The following is a 12267-nucleotide window of genomic DNA, read 5'->3' as shown; positions in this document are numbered from 1 at the left end:
AAGAGGATCAACCAGTTGTTTCTCATTTAGGCTCCTGCTTCAGACAACATTACACATGATGCTCAAATATCCCCCATGGAAGTGAAGCTGGTTGTCAGCAATGTAGAAAGGCACCATTTTCCCCCAGTGCCTTTCCAGAAAGCTCCATGTAAATACACAGGCAGTTGGTTTTTAATAACCGAGCTCTTCCTGTTGGAAGGTCTCAGTAAGTAGGAATATACAAACATCAAACTGAGTCCACTGTCCCAGGTGGGTGTTTGAGTTGACTGCTGTTCATTGAAGATGATTTCAAAAGCATCTGATTAAAATGTTAATACATGTGCTGGTTTTCAACAGTATTTTTTTGGACTGATAATATGATTGCAATTTGCTTCTGTAAGTCCAAAGTGTACTGATCAAAAGAAAAATGATGCTGAGATCTGGAGACATTGTGGGAGTTGTACTTCTTTTCCTCAGCCTAATCCAAAATGACACAACCAAAACAAGTTAATATTTCATCATATTGGAAAATTTCTTAAATAAATACAGCACTATGAGCGCTGTTTGACTTGAAGGAGAACAGCTACTATACTTCCACTTAAAAGAGAGAGAGGTATTCCTTCTTATCAGCAGAGCTATTTCTTTCCTGACAGTTTGTGCTGGTCGAAAAGGATAAGGGATAAGATCACAGGGCACATAACAAGGCCTTTTGCCCCCTTTTCCATGCTTGGTAGGCTGAGAGTCAACAGGACAAAATCTTTATTTATTTCCCTGACACACTGCCTTGCTAATTCACATGAAAGCAGTGCAGTCTTAATCTAAGGGGGTTTGTACAGTTTGAGTTAATCCAACCATTAAGAAGCGCATTGTTTAAAGATTTGCAGATACTATTTCACAGGCCAAAAAGCTTCTGAGAGTTTGTTCAGCCACAGTATTAGCTAAACAAAATTAGAGTAAACCATGATGCAGTTGCTTTGCTTTTTTTTTCTTTTGCACAGTATTTTTTTTGTCTTCCCTCTTACATTACAGGTTGCCATAAATCATTTGTAGAGTACAGTGACCTTTACAGAAATACTACTAGTAGTAAGTGCTTAGGGGTCATTGTCTTGATAGCTGGAAAATGAAGATTATTGTAGCAGGAAATTATCTGAATGATGAAAGATTAAAAAAACAACAAACAAACAGATTCTTCCCAACCCCAACCCCTGGTAAAGTAGCCAGAGGTGTATTAGCCTCCAGTCGGGCTGGACTACCAGAACAGGTCATCTGCCATGGTTTTAGGCCTGATACCAGCATAGTTTCTACACCTCCTTCTTGAAAACTGAGATCAAGAATATGATTTACCTGTAGACGCAGGCAGGGAAGGGTTGATACTCTGGATTTTTCCATGCAGAAATTTCAAGGAAAATGAAATTTGCCTTGAGAATTGCTGGCCCTTGGGACTAGCACAGGGAGAAGCAGGTGACATTTAACATTTGAAGAAACTCATAGATTTCTTCCAAGTTTGGTAATAAAGTGCTCTCACCTGGTTTGCCAGCTGGAGTTTGGTACTCAGTCTTATTTTATATTTTTTGTAAATTTGTGGTTAAATGGGTTCATTTGGGAGGAGGTAAATATAGCTAGAAGTTAAGACTTTTCATAGAGGAAAATGTTAAATGTCATCTCTTGAAACAGTTGAGAATATATTGACAGGCAGCTTTTACAGAATTTTTTCTTTTTAATGGCATCTGGACTTTGGTGAACAAATTCATTCTGCTTAAGCTGCCAGCAATTGCAATACAGTCTTTTGCCATAGGAGTATAACATATTGTCCTAGTAGGTACACAGTATCTTGTTACAAAACCAGAGCGTATCCCAGCCAGAGAGCATATTTTAGTATGACATTATCTTTTGTTTCCTCAGTACTTCATCAATGAAATAGACAAAGAAGTTTGACAAGCGATTCTATAAAGATGTGAAGAGCATCAAGTGAGACAATGGTGATTTTACAAAGAAAATCACAAACAAAACAGGCGAGGAGAGGTTTTAGTCAGATGTGTAAACATAGCCTTTGGGTTGAGAGATAGAGCCAGAGGTAATGAACTGTCAGACCCAAGTAACCACCTTAGGAAGTGTGCACAGTGTTTGTGCACAGACAAATGTGTGCTCTGCTCACAGTTCCTGCTGTGAGTCTGCTGTGGTGGTGCAGACCTGCAGCAGCCTGCAAAGTCACTTTTTAGGGCTAAAGAGTAGAGCCAATTAATGGCCATGAGCATGGTGTAAATACATGATGTAAGTGTTTAATACACTGCAATACTACATGGGTAAACCCATGTAGTATTAAAGTTAAACTACTTTAACAGGTTAAGACTTCAAAAGAAGATACCGAGTTGGTATTGAAAGAACCAGCACTGGCATTATAAACCCACAAGATCAGATGACTTTGTAAAGTTTTGTCTCAGTTGTCTTTTGAAAACTGCTATGAAGATTGGAGTAACTGCATTTGAGCGATGTGTGATTGTGTGTCACAGTAATGCCTAAGTTGAAAAGGACCTCTGGGTAGTATCTGAACTGCTGTGGAAAGCAGAGATTTAGATTAGATTATCCACACCCATCAAACTGAGTCTTGAATATTGCCAGTGGAGAGGAATATTGCCAGTATTTCCACCACTTCTCCAGATGGAATTTCCGGGAACAAGGTAAACTCTACCCTGGAAAATGGTAAGTCTGGATGTAAGGAGCTTTTGATCTGTCTGTTTTCACAAGAGTTCCTAGTGTGACGCTATCATGAAAGGAGAAGGAGCTATTTTCCAGGAAGACAGTGATTAGGACTCAAAGATAGCTTTACCTCTGTGCATTGTGACAGGAATGCCTGCTATAGAAGGGATGTTGAACCATGGGAACATTGCAGAAGGACATCCAAAAGATTTGAGATCCATGAAATTGTTTCTCTCTGAGAATGGTGACTTTTTATCCATTGACCCAATCAAAATAGAGACCCTCTTGATTAAGAAATGTAATTATCTGGAAGCAGGAGAAAATATACTGAGTTTATATTGGCTTTTTAGAACAGTGATAAAAATCATACCATAAACTAAAGGTTATAGCTGGAGAGCTGGGCAGATTCAAATCAGGAGTAATGCACAGTATTTTTCATATAGAAATGATTCATTATTCTGGCAAATTATCAAGGGAAGCAAGAGGTTCTTCATATCTCTAAATCTTTGAACTATGACAGGTTGCTTTTCTAGCATGCTTTAGTCAGACAAAAGTTGTTGATGAATAGGGGTGATTGGCAGAGACTTATTGGCTGCTCCTTGGCCCTGGTTATGCAACTGAGACTCCTGGCTGTTCATGCAATTTTAATGTTTCAAGCGCTGTTCATATGGAACTAAGTTTGACCCAGCTGTTTTTTAATATAGGACTGCAATAAGAGTGAGCTGTTTTAGAAAAAAAATTGCTTTAATATTTAAAAATTTAGGTTACTTGAAATTTTAAGATAAAAATAAGAGTAGTAAGCAAAATATTACAAGAAAAAGTCAGTGAATAAAATTAAGGTAGAGTTAAGGTAAATGGTATTTGCCATTTACAATTAGAATATTAATATATATGTTATTATATATTATTGTTATCCTAGCCAGGACACAAATATACAGCTATCATAAACAAGCACAAGAAAGGCCTGTGTGACTGCCACCACAAACATTTTCCAGCCTTAGACGCACTTAATTCAGAGGAGTTTTCTACTTTGACTAAAACTCTGAATTTCACCTCAGTTATTCCTTGGGAAAATTCTTGCTTATAGCAGTAAGAGTTTTGGCAATGTTTGAGATCCCAGGCTTGGTCTGCCCTGAAATTGATACTTTGTAAGGTACCATGAAAGTCCCCCTTTGATTCTTCAGGTACTGTCGCTTGCAAGTAATAGATCTGGCTACAGTAAATTTTTCTGAACAAGGACAAGACTACAGAACACCTTGATGTAATCAAGAAATAACCCACAACCAAATTATTTTGGGGTAAGAGGGAGACAAAAAAAACCCCTTCACTGGAGCAAGGTTCCATAATGGATAGATGTATACCTAAATATGGGACTTCGCACTATTTGGCAATTATTTGTGGGCACAGCAGAATGAGGAATGGCAGTCTGTCTGGGAGAAGGTGGTGACAAAAATCAGAGTGAGTTTTCCAAGGGAGAATGAGAGCAAAGTGACATAGTCTGAGAAATTTCTGTTAGGACTCGGGTAAGAAAAAGGACAAGGGCTATGTTAAAGTAATATGGGAAATCTCTAAGCAGAAAATAATTCATTATCTGCTCTTGTAATCATAGCAGAATGAAAAAAAATTAGGTAAGGAAATATATTGCACACATAGTGTAATGGGCCCTGGGCATAACATGGGTGTGTCAGAAAGGCACACACAGCTTTAGAAGGGGTTAAGGGGACCAAAGCTGTGCACCAAAGCTGATTGCAGCAGGAGGGGAGCATTTTGAACCCAGTGGCTGAGGTGTCTGAGTGCTGCTCAAAGTTGCTGCTGTTGAGCAGTTTAATTCTAGTAGCTGGGAAGGATTTCCTAAGTGTTATACAGGAGGTCTGTATGGCTGCACCTGGGGAATTCAGGCTGCAGTTCAGCTGTGTGTAGCCCAGCTGAAGGGAGGTGTGGGATTCGGAGGGGGAACCTCATTTCTGCCTGTGAGTATCTGAAGGGACGGTGCCAAGGAGGTGTATCCAGTCTCTTCTCAGTGGTGTCTCAGGACAAGAGGCAACGGGCACAAACAGAGGGACAGGAAGCTTTCTCCACCTGAAGAAATTCTTTGCTGTGTGGGAGACTGAGCATGGGAACAGGTTGCCCAGAGAGGCTGTGGAGTCTCCCGTACTAGAGCTACTCCAGAACTGCCCGAAGGCAATTGTGTGCAGTGTGCTCTGGGATGACCTTGCTTGAGCAGGGAGGTTGGACCAGATGACCAGTGTGGCCCCTTCCAACCTGACCCATTCTGTGATCTTCATTCCCCTGCACGGATAGTTTGGGGTTTGACCTAATGGTTCCAGAAACCACCTAAACTGTATTTACCTTAAAATATATATACACAAGAATATATAAATTCTTCACTGAAACCATCAGCAAAAATGAAAGTTTTTGTAATTTGCAATTTCCAATCGAGTGAGGGATAAATTGGTAGTACTGTTAGTTGTAAAGTAGCTAGTCTAGCTCTGCTTTCTTTCTTTAGTGCCTCTTTCCTTCTTTCTTGTTAGATCTTGCTTCTGTTTTGAGAAAACCAAATTTGTAATAAAAATTGATAATAGCCTAAGTTTAAGAAAAAAGCTGCCTCTATCTGGTTTATACTTTGTGTAGTCTAGACAGTCTGCATTTGTAAATATCCTGCTATTGCATTAGGCTCTAGCAAGTTGACAGTAATAAAGAGAAGAACTAATTTTTCCCCATGCTGCAGTGGCGAGCCTTCCAGGTTTGTGTGGGTGACTCCCAGAGGTTTGCAATATCACTGTCAGCTGCATTGGCTCAGCAAAATAAGCAGAAAAATTCATCTCCGTGGTCTTTTAGTGGTGTTTAAATGAAGAGGAAGGGAATTAGTAAAAAAGAAATGCAGATGCCAAGAATTCAACATTTTCCTGTTTTTTTCTCCTGAAATTTCAGTCTGAATAAAGCAAATAAATTCTCAATTTTCTCGCAGTCTCAGCAGTTACCTTTTCAAGCTTTAATTTATTATATTTATTTTTGCATTTTAAAAAAAGAGCTCTTTGTTTTAGCAGTATTTCCTAATTTTGGAAGTAGAATTTCAGAAATGCTGTGAAGAAATTTTGTGTCATTCAAAAGGAGGAATACTGAAATGCTTTGAACATTCATATTTTCATGAGAAGTATCTACTTTAAAATATAGACTGAAAATTTCTATCTGTTTCAGATGAAAAGTGTGCCATATTTATGCAGATGAGTCAAGAACTAAGTCCATGAGCATGGGAGTTCGTTCATTCTTTAACATTATTCATTACTTTGTTAAACTGAGTCTCTTAAGTTCTGCATCCAAAACATTGTTTCTTAAGCCCCTATAAAAAGAAGCATCTTTGAACTGAAATTTTCAAAAGGATAAAAGTTATATTTTGTTTCTCAGATAGTTGTGATCTAAAACATTTCTTTATACCAAGAGTACGTTAAACTCCCTTTAATATTAATTTGAACCTGTAGTTTCTCTCTTTTAAAAGAAGTGGATGTTGTGTTATATAAAATAGAAGTCTAGCCTACATGTCACTTTCAGTTCTCCATCTGTCATGGTATAAATAATTTAAAGGAAACAAAGCATCCAGAGTATGTGCTAATGATTCAAGTGTACAGTTGCTTTTATTAGAGTTCTTGGTGGGGCTGAGTATTATTTTGCACAGGCTTTTTGAGCTTTGCTGACAGCTACACACACCTGTAGGGTGTGGGTGATGGACTCAGCCAGTTAATTACTGATGAAGACAACAACCAGAATGCACCCTGACATGTGTTACACAGTACTGGGTTTCTGTCTGTGCTTTCCTGAGTTTGGGTCATGTTCTCTGCAAAGTCTCCAGGCTGTGTACAGAGGTTTGTGGCTGATGAAAAATGTGCTTCCAGTATTTCTTGATGCTTGACCTGGGTTGTCATCATTTCTGCCTGTAGTTCTCAAGCTGTGGATTGCTAGTGCCATATAAGCACTGAGAATAGCGCTACGCTTATGGAAGACCTTTAAAATTCCATGTTAATAGGCTCGGTTTGTAAAGCTCTTGGAAAAGCATGCTGGGGTGCAGAAGTGTTTTTCCTCGATCCCCTTGACTCTACTGCAGTGACAAACCCAGCACAATGTTCATTAATCATCCTCTCTGCAAATACTTGCCCTGCTTTGTCTCACCCCTTGGTGAAGCCTTGATTTTGTCATCTCTGGAGGCTTCTGACTGTTTCTCCATGGTCTGAAGGGATCAGCATTGTCTGTGGTGTACCCTTTGTTTCCAGGACTTGTGCTTGGCTTGCATGGCTCCCTCCTGCCAGAAAGCACTGAAGTGAGGCCAGCTACCAAATATTTCTCTGAAATGTGTGCGGGTTGTATATTTGAATTAATGCAATCTCATATTTGTATATAAATGGTACTTTTAAGCTATTTCCTTCATAAATATATGAAGGAAAATACCAAAAGATTCCTTGCTCCCCTCACTATGGGGAGGCTGGGGAGCCTGTGGAGGGAAGGGATGGCTGTGAAAGCATGAATGAGTCTGGGCAAATGTCAGGGACAGCCTGTGGACCTGTGCCATCAGCCAAGTGTATCCGGGTAGGAGTGACCTTCAGTATCCCTCAGTCATCTCATGCCAGTGGCCAGGGTCAGTGGAATCACCGCATGACCTTTCCCATGGGAAAGCTTTCTACCACAGCATTTTTGTAGAAGTCTCTTGTATTCAGGCTTGGAGAGGAGGGGAGTTTGGCCCTGTGTATGCAGACTGGTGATAGCTGCCAGTTAAGCATTTTGCACAGCATAAAGCTGTTTGGATAATAAGATGCTGAGGACAAGAGTTCATACCACTTTAAAAGTCCATGTAATTCTTTAAAATACTGGAAATACTACTTGAAGGAGCGTCTCTGTGCTGTTGTGTCGCAAGAGTGAAACAATAGCACATTTGACTTGAGACCTTGAAAATATTTTCCTCTTTCTAATAAGATTGATACAACTTTCCCACCACTTGCATTGAAAGTTGGCAAGATGCTGAGGAGCAGTTGGAGTTTTACTATTTAAGTTAACTTGTGCAATCAAGTTTGTACCCGGCTGAAGAGACATGATTTACTCAACTGTGCATAAGGAAATTTCAGCTGTGGGAAACAAGTCTTTAGAAGGTGTTTACTTTTAATTCTTTTCTTTGCTGAAAGTTGAGGAAACTCGTAGTCCTGATTTAAATGAACATAAAAATTTCACTCAATATCTTTAAAAAAATGCAAAGACATGTTCTACCACTGGTAGAGAATTTGAAAGAGTTTGGTATTATAGTAGATGATGCTGGTTAAAAATGAAGGCAGACATTGTTTTAGGAAAACAAACCCAAATGTTAAATCCACTTTCTGCCTTGGTTTGCTGTCATGAATATCCAAAATTTAAGGCTTTAAGTTGTGTGAGTCACAGAGAATTTGACATTGGCACACAAGGGTTTTAAAAGCATTTTTATGTGCCTTAAAAGTGGTGATAAGCTTTATATTCAGTTTTAATATGTAGAGTGAGTAGCGTCTATTACTGAAACTATTTTAAGTTTTATGAAGTTAACTAGAACTCATTCAACTGGTGAGCCAGGGCATGAAGGCTTTCTCTGAAAAATAAAAGGAGGAATAGAACAAAATCTTATCCAGATAGAATGGAGCCAATGGTGGCTCTTCAGACCTGTAAGTATAATAGGGATACATTTAGATAGAAAAAAGGATATCCATCTACTAGCTTGAAACACTTCTCGGCCCCAGGAAAGACAAGCTTTAGTCTTAGCTCTTCATCCAAGATCAGTAGGTAGCTGAAAGTGTGTGCAGCAGTGTTTGGGTGATGAGTTAAGGGGCAGTGGCCAAGGAGCCTTCCCAGCATTCCAAAGCATTGCAGGTGGGATTTTGACTCATTCCTCTGACTGTGCAGGTGATCCGTAAGCTCTGATGAGGCAGCAAGAATTCTCCAGTGAAAGGAAATTTCCAGTATGTCCAATTCCACCCTATTTCCTTGTGCCAGTACTGTAGGATGAGGCAGAGGGGTCATGGCCAGTGCTGTCACTGTGTGGTGGTCTGTGGCTGCTGGCAGCTTCTGGGGACAGCAGGGGCTTGGAAAGGCCATGGACTATTCACAAATGGACCAGAGAGGTCAGGAGTTTATTACAGGAGAACAGAGGAAATTACCTCCTCCCTTGGCTCCCTAAATTCAGCTAGATTTGTGATACCTATAAAATTAGTCAGTATCATTTTAATAAGGGCTGAAAAGCTCAGATACTTCTTCACTAAAACAGAGTAGTTAAATTTGATAGGCAACCAAATAGCAAGGGATGAGAACAGTGTAAAAACCTTGGAATTACAGGTCTGAAAATATCCTTCAGGATTTCTACTGAAAGCAGAGGGGGAAAAAAGAACAGGGTGATTTTGCTTTTTTAATAAAAAAGAGCAAACAAAACAGATGGAAGACATCTCGGATTTGTATCTTCCAAATGTGAAGCACCAAAGGGTATTTTTTCTGTTTTTCATTTTGAATATGGGGGTGGAGATAGATTAATGGGTTTTGGTTTAGCCTCCAATTCTTAAATGTCTTGCTCTTGAAAACAGTGTTTTCCTCCTCCTTTGTACCAGATGTTGCACTCTGGAGAGTAATTTCTTACTGTTTTCCAAGTTCAGTGAACTGCCTTGTATTTTAATGATGTTGGTTAGGAAATGTACCAGTTTGTAACCAATGATGTACCTAAGGCTGTTTATAGACTTCAGCATGGGATCCATCACAACTGAAATGGCTTAGGAAGATAAAACTTGATCCTTTTGGACAGCTGTGTACTTACACTGAGAAGAGACACTTGAATGAGGAAGGATGACACTGATTTTTTTTACATGATGAGATGTTTGGGAGTTTGCAGTTATTTAAACAATTCCTCAGGATTTACAGGATTAGCATGACTCCCCCAGGTAGCAGGGCAGCTCACAGTAAGTTCAGATCATTGATGACATGCGTAAGCTATGTATGTTAAAGTAATTTAGATAATATTTGTGAGCATATTTTTTTCTTTTATAGGGATGGCTTAGTGAAATATGAACAATTTCCTGGTGGATTTCTTTTCTCTTTGTGGACAGGGTGTAGCACTAGGCATTTCTCTGAAGTTCTCAGTTCCATTGCCAAGTATTATTTCCAGCGAACTAATTGTGGGAGTTCATTTATATTGCTCACTCCATTACACTTTTTCCTTTGTTTTGCAGCATGTTTCTCTGCTTGCTTCTTTTGCTTTCTTTTATGCACCCGTTGAGCCCTGAACGAGTTGCTTGAATAAGTTAGCTCCTTAAGATTTTCTGCCTTTAGATCCCTCTTGGCGACTGACACATTCCTCTGTGAGGTCTGTGCCTACCATGGCATCTTAGTGGACTAACAGGGTGCAGCTGCATGGCTGCTTAGCACAAGCAATCTCACTAATTAATAGAGCTCCCCTTAGGGAGTGGAATCTCAGTTCTATCTCAGCTCCCTGAAGGAGCTGTCTAAAATGGATCAGATGACATGTGTCTTAAAAATGCCCACTGATTTTTAAAGGTGATAAGCTTACACTTAAAACACACCCTGTGAGAATCTACAGAGTAAGTGCCCTGGGTTAGTGTTAGGGAAGATCAGTGTTTGAATAGTTTTATCTTCTAAAAAATTGTAATTAGTGCATTGCCATCTTTTACTTCTTTTTCTTAAAGTTTGAGCTCTGTGAAGAAGGAGCCATCTAACTTCTTGTTTAAACAGTGGATACTGTCATGATGTTAGCTAATTAGAGAAATTACAATTTTTAGAGCTTAGGGTCAAGGCTGAAAAAACCATGTTATGAGGCAACACAAAGCATGCAAAACTCAGTTCAAAATTCAGAATTCTTACTGCAGATCCTGCCCTGTTTAATGAGTAATGTTGAGATACCTAAGGATTTTTAGATAATTTTTTAACAGCTTTCTCAATCAGGTTACAAATAGAAAGCATAAGGCACTCTATGGTGCATTTCCTTTACATAGTGACACCATTGTGGGAGTAGTGCAAAAACCAGAAGAAGGAAGAAGCAAAATATGGTTGGTGTAGTTCAAAAATGAGGATATATAAATATCACATAGGGCATAGAATCAAATGTTAGCTGAAAAGGATGCCAGAAAGACATTTTTGGTTCAGAAGTGGTTTTAGTTATGTGTCTTATTTTTTTTTTCTTTTTAATTTAAGTACTGTTTTTTTTCTCCTACAGCCTTTCCTTCAAGGGCTTCTCATGTAGATGTTTATTAGTAAACAGCTGCTTGCAATGAAAGACCATTACTTTAAAGCCATTGTGGTTTCTAATGTTGATTGGGGGCTGGTTGTGCTTCTGTTTGTCCTAATATAAACCAGATAAGAATATGCAAGTATTCTAAAACTGGGCAGATAACCTGCAGAAAAGCTACATAAAGACTAGATAAGAACTATGATTATTCAGAGAACTTTTGACCCTTAGAAATCCTTGAAGTAAAAGAAATCATAGAAGTGTACCTAAAGTGCATCCTCATGTGAAAGCTTTTGTTATATGTAATAACTATCTACACATTATCTACCTATATATTATGTGTGCGTGTGTAAAAATAACGATTATTACAAACATGTTTAATGACCTCTGCTTTGTTCTGCTTGAGAACACTGTGATATATAGGTGCAAGATTATCAAAATTGCTGGTGTTGTCAGTTGGTGTCTTATGTTTGAAAGATGGGATTTATGGAACATTTGAATCTCTATGATTGATTTCCTTAAAAAAATCAATATATAGAAATGCAGTTCAAATCTTTAAGGTACAAATTCATTAAGTTGCAGTTACATAGTAACCACTCTCTTGTCAAAAATTTGAGGCTAGGTACTTGTTCTTAAATACCTGATATAAGTTGGTCTTTAAAATAGGATGTTTTTGTCCAGTGCAGAGTTGAAAGAGGCTTGACATCCAGTAGCTTAACATTTTCTACAGTCTTGAAGCTTGCTAAACAGTAAAAAGATGCTAAGCTACAACAGTACTTATGTTGGTGATCTGAGAGTATTCTCACAGTTTTGAATAATCAGGAAAATATTATTTCCAGGATGTGGGAAATATAGCTTAACACAAATATGTCACTATAGCTTCACTTGATTTGCTTTATGGAGGCACAGGGGGACAGTGGCTATAATAATCCAAAAGACTGAGCTTCTGTAAACACCAGAATTATACCATTAGTCTGTAAGTTATTTATTTTGGAAGTGTTTTGGTATTTGGAAGTGAAATAGAATTGTATTTTTTTTCTTATGCTCACACAACTTGAGTAGTCGTCCAGGTGTCTCCAAGGGCAAAGTGGTGCAACAGGACAGGGGGACAAGGTTTGTAGGAAAGCAATGATCTAAATTAGGGATTAGCTCCAGGGACAAGTCAGTGCAGTGAGAAGTTAGATGACTGAATGAGATGTGATGGAGGGAAGAAAGAACAGGAAATTACAGAACTGCAAATTTCTAGAGACTGAGTTCTGGAGCAGCATCACTGTTTGCATCACTGTTCTTCACCAGTTTCCTGGGTACCTACTTCAAGCTGGTGCTGTACATGGGCTACCGGAGTAGCTGGACCCTTG

The 12267-nt window shown here is 38.9% G+C and overlaps 1 protein-coding gene across 31 annotated transcripts in view; it reads left to right on the top strand.

Moving 5' to 3' along the window:
* The window catches only part of KIAA1217 (KIAA1217 ortholog), a 357281-nt gene that overhangs the window by 199894 nt on the left and 145120 nt on the right, over nucleotides 1-12267 (top strand). The window contains exon 1 of one of the 31 annotated variants that reach the window (XM_038129627.1): nucleotides 7116-9626. The exons of the other annotated variants lie outside the window; for them this stretch is intronic. The gene's annotated coding sequence lies outside the window, so the exon portion shown is untranslated. Of the gene's footprint in view, nucleotides 1-7115; nucleotides 9627-12267 lie in introns of those variants that run through there. 31 annotated transcript variants of the gene reach the window in all.

Source organism: Motacilla alba, chromosome 2, assembly GCF_015832195.1.
Source record: "Motacilla alba alba isolate MOTALB_02 chromosome 2, Motacilla_alba_V1.0_pri, whole genome shotgun sequence".
NCBI lineage: Eukaryota > Metazoa > Chordata > Aves > Passeriformes > Motacillidae > Motacilla > Motacilla alba.
This window is presented reverse-complemented; position numbering and strand designations above follow the sequence as displayed.